The sequence below is a fragment of the Triticum dicoccoides genome, chromosome 7B (genome assembly GCF_002162155.2).
Source record: "Triticum dicoccoides isolate Atlit2015 ecotype Zavitan chromosome 7B, WEW_v2.0, whole genome shotgun sequence".
Lineage (NCBI taxonomy): Eukaryota > Viridiplantae > Streptophyta > Magnoliopsida > Poales > Poaceae > Triticum > Triticum dicoccoides.
Window position 1 is genome coordinate 330,401,307 of NC_041393.1, and position 8,695 is coordinate 330,410,001.

The following is an 8,695-nucleotide window of genomic DNA, read 5'->3' on the forward strand; positions in this document are numbered from 1 at the left end:
CATTAATTATTTTCTTTTGGTTTTTTGCTTTATTTTTTAATTCTTTGAAATTTGTGTGAATAGTTAAATTGAATTCTTTGAAATTTGTGTGAATTTGAAGTTTGTGATTAACTTTACTAGTGCCATTATTTTTTCAGTTCTACTTAGAAATAAATACTTACAGTTTTTTGGTGATTTCTTTTTTCTTTTAGGTCACAAAAAATAAAAACTTCTCTGTTAGTGAACATAGATGCACTTATAGAGAAAATTAAACATAAATTCATAATCAATTTCTATTTATAAATTTAGGTCCAATTTCCTCTATAGGTGCATCTATTTTCACTTTGAGAGGAGATCAACAACACAGAGATGGACGGGCTTATAAACAGGTGTGGGCGCCCTTCGGTTGGCGAGGTGGGACTAAAAGCTGGGTGCAACGAGGGCCAACCCTTTAGTCCCGGTTGGGGGCATGAACCGGGACTAAAGGTAACCCTTTGGTCCCGGTTCATGCCACCAACCGGGACCAATAGTGGTGGGCCAGGAGCCAGGACCATTGGTCCTGGTTCGTCCCACCAACCGGGACCAATGGCCCACGTATCCCGGCCGGCCCCCTGGGCTCACAAACCGGGGCAAATAGCTCCATTGGTCCCGGTTCTGGATTGAACCGGGACTAATGGGCTGAACTGGCCTGGGCCATTGCCCCCTTTTCTACTAGTGTCACCCTTTAATGAGAACGGAAATATCTTAAGGATATAGTAATAGCGAGACTTATCATCATTGGTAAATAGGGTGGCTATATCATTTAACTTGGCAAGATGTGCCACAACAGTTTCAGATTCAAGGCCATAAAAAGGATTGGATTCAACTAAAGTAATAAGCTCAGGATCAACCGAGAATTCATAAACCTTATCGGTAACACAGATAGGTGAAGTAGCAAAAGCAGGGCCAGGTTTCATTCTAGCATTAAGAGATTGCTGCTTCCATTTAGCTAATAACTTTTGAAGATCATATCTATCTTTGCAAGCAAAGATAGCTCTAGCAGCTTCTTCATTCATAACATAACCCTCAGGAACAACAGGCAATTCATAATCATTGGGAGAACTTTCATCATCACTATCATCAATAATAGCATCTTCAATAATTTCATTCTCCCTAGCCCTAGCAAATTGTTCATCAAGAAATTCACCTAATGGCAAAGTAGTATCATGCACAGAAGTAGTTTCATCATAAGTATCATGCATAGCAGAAGTGGCATCATCAATAACATGCGACATATCAGAATTCATAGCAGTAGCAGGTTTAGGTGTCGCAAGCTTACTCAAAATAGAAGGATAATCTAGTGCAGAGCTAGATGGCAGTTCCTTACCTCCCCTCGTAGTTGAGGGGAAAATCTTGGTTCTTTCGTCTTTCAAGTTCCTCATAGTGATCAATAGATATAAATCCCAAGTGACTCAGAGAATAGAGCTATGCTCCCCGGCAACGACGCTAGAAAAGAGCTTGATGTCTACTACACAACCTTCTTGTAGACGTTGTTGGGCCTCCAAGTGCAGAGGTTTGTAGGACAGTAGCAAATTTCCCTCAAAGTGCATGACCTAAGGTTTATCAATCTGTGGGAGGCGTAGGATGAAGATGGTCTCTTTCAAACAACCCTGCAACCAAATACCAGAAAGTCTCTTGTGTCCCCAACGCACCCAATACAATGGTAAATTGTATAGGTGCACTAGTTTGGCGAAGAGATGGTCATACAAGTGCAATATGGATGGTAGATATAGGTTTTTGTAATATGAAAATATAAAAATAGCAAGGTAACTAATGATAAAAGTGAGCGTAAACGGTATTGCAATGCTAGGAAACAAGGCATAGGGTTCATACTTTCACTAGTGCAAGTTCTCTCAAAAATAATAACATAGATAGATCATATAACAATCCCTCAACATGCAACAAAAGAGTCACTCCAAAGCCACTAATAGCGGAGAACAAACGAAGAGATTATGGTAGGCTATGAAACCACCTCAAAGTTATCCTTTCTGTTCTATCTATTCAAGAGTCCGTAGTAAAATAACACGAAGCTATTCTTTCCGTTCAATCTATCATAGAGTTCATACTAGAATAACACCTTAAGACACAAATCAACCAAAACCCTAATTTAACCTAGATACTCCATTATCACCTCAAGTATCCGTGGGCATGATTATACGATATGCATCACACAATCTCAGATTCATCTATTCAACCAACACAAAGTACTTCAAAGAGTGCCCCAAAGTTTCTACCGGAGAGTCAAGACGAAAATGTGTGCTAACCCCTATGCATAGGTTCATGGGCGGAACACGCAAGTTGATCACCAAAACATACATAAAGTGGATCACGTGATATCCCATTGTCACCACAGATAAGCACGGCAAGACATACATCAAGTGTTCTCAAATCCTTAAAGACTCAATCCGACAAAACAACTTCAAGGGGAAAACTCAATTCATTACAAGAGACTAGAGGGGCAGAAACATCATAAGATCCAACTATAATAGCAAAGCTCGCGATACATCAAGATCGTGCCATAGAAAGAACACGAGAGAGAGAGAGAGATCAAACACATAGCTAATGGTACATACCCTCAGCCCCGAGGGTGAACTACTCCCTCCTCGTCATGGAGAGCGCCGGGATGATGAAGATGGCCACCTGTGAGGGATCCCCCCTCCGACAGGGTGCCGGAACGGGCTCCCGAGAGGTTTTTGGTGGCTACAGAGGCTTGCGGCGGCGGAACTCCCAAACTAACTTCGTCTTTGATGTTTTTAGGGCACGTGGACTTATATAGGCAAAAGAAGTCGGTCGGGGGAGCCTCGAGGGGCCCAGGAGACAGGGGGCGTACCCTCCTATCTCCTGGCTTCCTCGAACCTCCCCTGGCTTGAACTCCAAATCTCCCGGATCATATCCTTTCCAAAAATCACGCTCCCGATTTCTGGCGCCGTTGCCGGGAAGGTCTTCGCTCAAGTCAAGACATACCAAGTACTCATCTCCCTCGCATTTACATTATTTGCCATTTGCCTCTCGTTTTCCTCTCCCCCACTTCACCCTTGCCGTTTTATTGCCCTCTCTTTCCCAATCTCCTCCTCTCTGTTTCGCTTGCCTTCTTCTATTTGCTTGTGTGCCTATTTGTCCTTATGGCTCTGCCTAAGATTACCGACCAGCTTCTTAGATGGTTGGAAGAGATTGAATCAAATATTAGAAGCTTTATGAATTTGCAATTTGAGCATAATAATTTCTTCAGAAAAGAGCTTAAGGAACAAAAAGGTTTTTTGGGGTTTATGAACAAAGAGCTTGATGATATGTCTAAGGAATTTTCTGGTGTGAACTCTCAAATTACCCGGCTTGAAAATGCTATAGCCAAAATTTCTGATAAGCAAGCTACCTTAGTCAATAAGATGGCTGCCAAACCAGAAAAATTAAATGAAAATAATGATGAAGATCTTAAAGTTATTGATGTGTCTCCTATTAGATCTTTGTTTTGCAATATGAATCTTGATAATAATGGGACTGGAGATGAGTCAACTTTAGTTAGAAGGCGTCCCAAGAATTCTGAGTTTTTAGATCTTGATGCTAAATTTGGTAAAAGTGGGATTGGAAAGGTCATGACTTTAAATAGCATTGAAGCCACTATATCGGATTTCAAGGAATTTGATTATGATAATCGTTCTTTAGAAGGTTGTATTTCCTTGTTGCAATCCGTTGTTAATTCTCCTCATGCTTATAGTCAAAATAAAGCTTTTACCAAACATATTGTTGATACCTTGATGCAATCTTATGATGAAAAACTTAATTTGGAAGTTTCTATAACTAGAAAACTTAATGATGAGTGGGAACCTACTATAAAGATTAGAATTAAAGATCATGAGTTTTTTGCTTTGTGTGATTTGGGTGCTAGTGTTTCCACGATTCCGAAAACTTTATGTGATATTCTAGGTTTCCATGATCTTGATGATTGCTCTTTAAATTTGCACCTTGCGGATTCCACCATTAAAAAGCCAATGGGAAGGATCAGTGATGTCCTCATTGTTGCAAATAGAAATTTGGTTCCCGTAGATTTTATCGTTCTTGATACAGATTGTAATCTTTTTTGCCCTATTATTCTTGGTAGACCTTTCCTTAGAACGATTGGTGCGATTATTGATATGAAGGAAGGGAATATTAGATTCCAATTTCCATTAAAGAAAGGCATGGAGCACTTTCCATGAAAGAAAGTCAAATTACCGTATGAACCTATCATGTGAGCTACTTATGAATTGAGTGCCAAAGATGGCACTACTTAGATCTATATTCGTTTTTATGCCTAGCTAGGGGCGTTAAACGATAGCGCTAGTTGGGAGGCAACCCAATTTTATTTGTGTTTTTTGTTTTTGTTTCTGTTTAGTAATAAATTTTGCATCGACCTTCCGTTTAGAGTGTTTTTATCTTTTAATTAGTGTTTGTGCCAAGTAGAACCTATAGGATGACCTATGATGATAGTTGATTTGATTCTGCTGAAAAACAGAAACTTTGTGCGCACGAAATTAGTTTTGTTAAATCACAGAAACATGATTTTGCGTTGATTCTTTTTTATGCTGATCAATGTAAAACTTTTCCAGGACATCCTATTTTGGTAGGAGTTTTAGAGTTACAGAAGTTTGCGTTAGTTACAGATTTCTACAGACTGTTCTGTTTTTGACAGATTCTGTTTTTTGTGTGTTGTTTGCTTATTTTGGTGCATCTATGGCTAGTAAAATAGTTTATAAACCACAGAGAAGTTGGAATACAGTAGGTTTAACACCAAAATAAATAAAGAATGAGTTCATTACAGTACCTTATGTGCTGGGTTTTTTTTCTTTCACTAACGGAGCTTATAAGATTTCCTGTTGAGTTTTGTGTTGTGAAGTTTTCAAGTTTAGGGTAAAGCTTTGATGGACTATAGAATAAGGAGTGTCAAGAGCCTAAGCTTGGGGATGCCCATGGAACCCCAAGATATTCAATAATAGCCAAAAGCCTAAGCTTGAGATGCCCCGGGAAGGCATCCCCTTTTCGTCTTCGTTCATTGGTAACTTTACTTGGAGCTATATTTTTATTCACCACATGATATGTGTTTTGCTTGGAGCATCGTGTATTATATTAGTCTTTGATTTTTGGTTTACCACAATCATCCTTGCTGTACACACCTTTTGGGAGAAGCCCACTTGATTAGAATTTGCTAGAATACTCTATATGCTTCACTTATATCTTTTGAGCTTGATAGTTTTTGCTCTAGTGCTACACTTTTATCTTTTAGAGCACGGTGGTGGCTTAGTTTTGAAGAAATTGCTAGTCTCTCATACCTCACTTCTATTATTTTGAGATTCTTTTATAACAGCATAGTATTTGCTTTGGTTACAAATTTGGTCCTAGAATGATGAGCATCCAAGTTGGGTATAATAAAAACTATCATAGGAAGTGCATGAAACACTAGGATCAATTTGATGCTTGATAATTGTTTTGAGATATAGAGGTACTAATGTTAGAGTCATGCTAGTGGGTAATTATGAAATTGTGAAATACTTTTATTAAAGTTGGTAAGTCCCATAGCATTCATGTATGGCAAAAGTTGTGTGACAAATTTGTTGCATGAGATGCTCTTTTGGTTGTCTTCCTTGTGAGTGGAGGTCGGGATCATGCGATGGTTAACTCCTACCAACCCTTCCCCTAGGAGCATGCGTAGTAGTACTTTGCTTCAAGGGCAAGTAGACTTTTGCAATAAGTATATGCGTTCTTTATGAGTAATGTGAGTCCATGGATATACGCACACTCATCCTTCCACTTTGATAGCCTCTATTATACCGTGCAACTTTTGCCGGTATCATGCACCCATTATTTACCTTCCTCAAATTAGACACCATACCTACCTACTTTGGCATTTCCATAGCCATTCCGATATATATTGCCATGCAACTTTCCCCCGTTCCGTTTATTATGACACGTTCCATCATTGTCCTATTGCTCTTTGCATGATCATGTAGTTGACATCGTATTTGTGGCAAGGCCACCTTCATAATTTTCATACATGTCGCTCTTGATTCATTGCATATCCTGGTACACCACCGGAGGCATTCATATAGAGTCATATCCTGTTCTAGCTTTGAGTTGTAATTCTTGAGTTGTAAATCAATAAAAGTGTGATGATCTTCATTATTAGAGCATTGTCTCAGTGAGGAAAGGATGATGAAGACTATGATTCCGCCACAAATCGGGATGAGACTTCGGACTTTACAAAAAAAAGGCCAAAGAAAAAAAGAGAAAAGAAAAAAAGGAAAAGAAAAAAAGAAAAAAAAGAAAATGAGAGAAAAAGAGAGAAGGGACAATGCTACTATCTCTTTTCCACACTTGTGCTTCAAAATAGCACCATGATCTTCATGATAGAGAGTCTCCTAAGTTGTCACTTTCATATACTAAGTGGGAATTTTTCATTATAGAACTTGGCTTGTATATTCCAATGATGGGCGTCCTCAAAATGCCCTAGGTCTTCATGAGAAAGCAAGTTGTATTCACACCCAATTAGTTTCTTTTGATGAGCTTTCATTTATTTATAGCTCTAGTGCATCCGTTGCATGGCAATCCCTACTCACTCACATTGATATCTATTGATGGGCATCTCCATAGCCTGTTGGTGCGCCTAGTTTATGTGAGACTATCTTCTCCATCTTTTTGTCCTCACAACCACCACCTTATACCACCATAGTGCTATGTCCATGGCTTGCGCTCATGTATTTCATAAGAGTTGAAAAAGCTGAAGCGCGTTAAAAAGTATGAACCAATTGTTTGGCTGAAACCGAGGTATTGCATGATGGGAGTATTTTGCGTAATGAAAATGAAGCATGGCCTAACTATATGATTTTGTAGGGGTAAGCTTTATTTGGCTATGCTATTTTGATAGGACATGATTATTTGTTAGTATGCTTCGAAGCATTATTATTTTTATGTTTTATAAGCTTTTATCTTGAATCATTTGGATCTGAACAATCATGCCAAAATAAAGAAAATTACATTGAGAATTATGCTAGGTAGCATTCCACATCAAAAATTCTATTTTTATCATTTACCTACTCGAGGACGAGCAGGAATTAAGCTTGGGGATGCTTGATACGTCTCAAACGTATCTATAATTTTTTATTGTTCCGTGCTATTATATTACCCCTTTTGGATGTTTATGGGCTTTACTTTACACATTTATATCATTTTTGGGACTAACCTACTAACCGGAGGCCCAGCCCGTATTGCTGTTTTTTTGCCTATTTCAGTATTTCTAAGAAAAGGAATATCAAACAGAGTCCAGACGGAATGAAACCTTCGGGAGCATGATTATTGGAACGAACGTGATCGGGAGAACATGGAGTGCAAGTCAAGAAGCTTGCGAGGTGTCCAGGAGACAGGAGGGCGCGCCCACCCCTCCTGGGCGTGGCCCCCTATCTCCTGGGCCCCACAGGTGGCCACCGACATACTTCTTCCTCCTATATATACCTACGCACCCCGAAAACATCCAGGGAGGCAACGAAACACAATTTCCACCACTGTAACCTTCTGTATCCGTGAGATCCCATCTTGGAGCCTTCGTCGGTGCTCCGCCGGAGGGGGAATCGACCATGGAGGGCTTCTATATCAACACCATAGCCCCTCGGATGAGTTGTGAGTAGTTTACCACAGACCTTTGGGTCCATAGTTATTAGCTAGATGGCTTGTTCTCTATTTTTGGATCTCAGTACAATGTTCTCCCCCTCTCTCGTGGAGATCTATTCGATGTAAACTCTTTTTGCGGTGTGTTTGTCGAGATCCGATGAATTGTGGGTTTATGATCAAGTTTATCTATGAGAAATAAAAAAATTATGCTTGATACGTCTCCAACGTATCTATAATTTTTGATTGTTCCATGCTATTATATTACACCTTTTGGATGTTTATGGGCTTTATTTTACACATTTATATCATTTTTGGGACTAATCTACTAACCAGAGGCCCAACCCGTATTGCTGTTTTTTACCTATTTCAGTATTTCGAAGAAAAGGAATATCAAATGGAGTCCAAATGGAATGAAACCTTCGGGAGTGTGATTTTTGGAACGAACGTGATCCAGGGAACTTGGAGTGCAAGTCAAGAAGCTTGCGAGGCGGCCAGGAGATAGGAGGGCGCGCCCACCCCTCCTTTGGGCGCCCCTATCTCCTGGGCCCCACAGGTGGCCACCGACGTACTTCTTCCTCCTATATATACCTACGTACCCCAAAAACATCCAGGGAGCCAACAAAACACAATTTCCACCACCGTAACCTTCTATATCCGCGAGATCCCATCTTGGAGCCTTCACCGGCGCTCCGCCGGAGGGGGAATCGACAATGGAGGGCTTCTACATCAACACCATAGCCCCTCCAAGTGTTGTGAGTAGTTTACCACAGACCTTCGAGTCCATAGTTGTTAGCTAGATGGCTTCTTCTCTCTTTTTGGATCTCAATACAATGTTCTCCGCCTCTCTTGTGGAGATCTATTCGTTGTAAACTCTTTTTATAGTGTGTTTGTCGAGATCCGATGAATTGTGGGTTTATGATCAAGTTTATCTATGAGAAATATTTGAATCTCCTCTGAATTCTTTTATGTATGATTGAGTTATCTTTGCAAGTCTCTTCGAATTATCAGTTTGGTTTGGCCTACTAGATTGATCTTTCTTGCC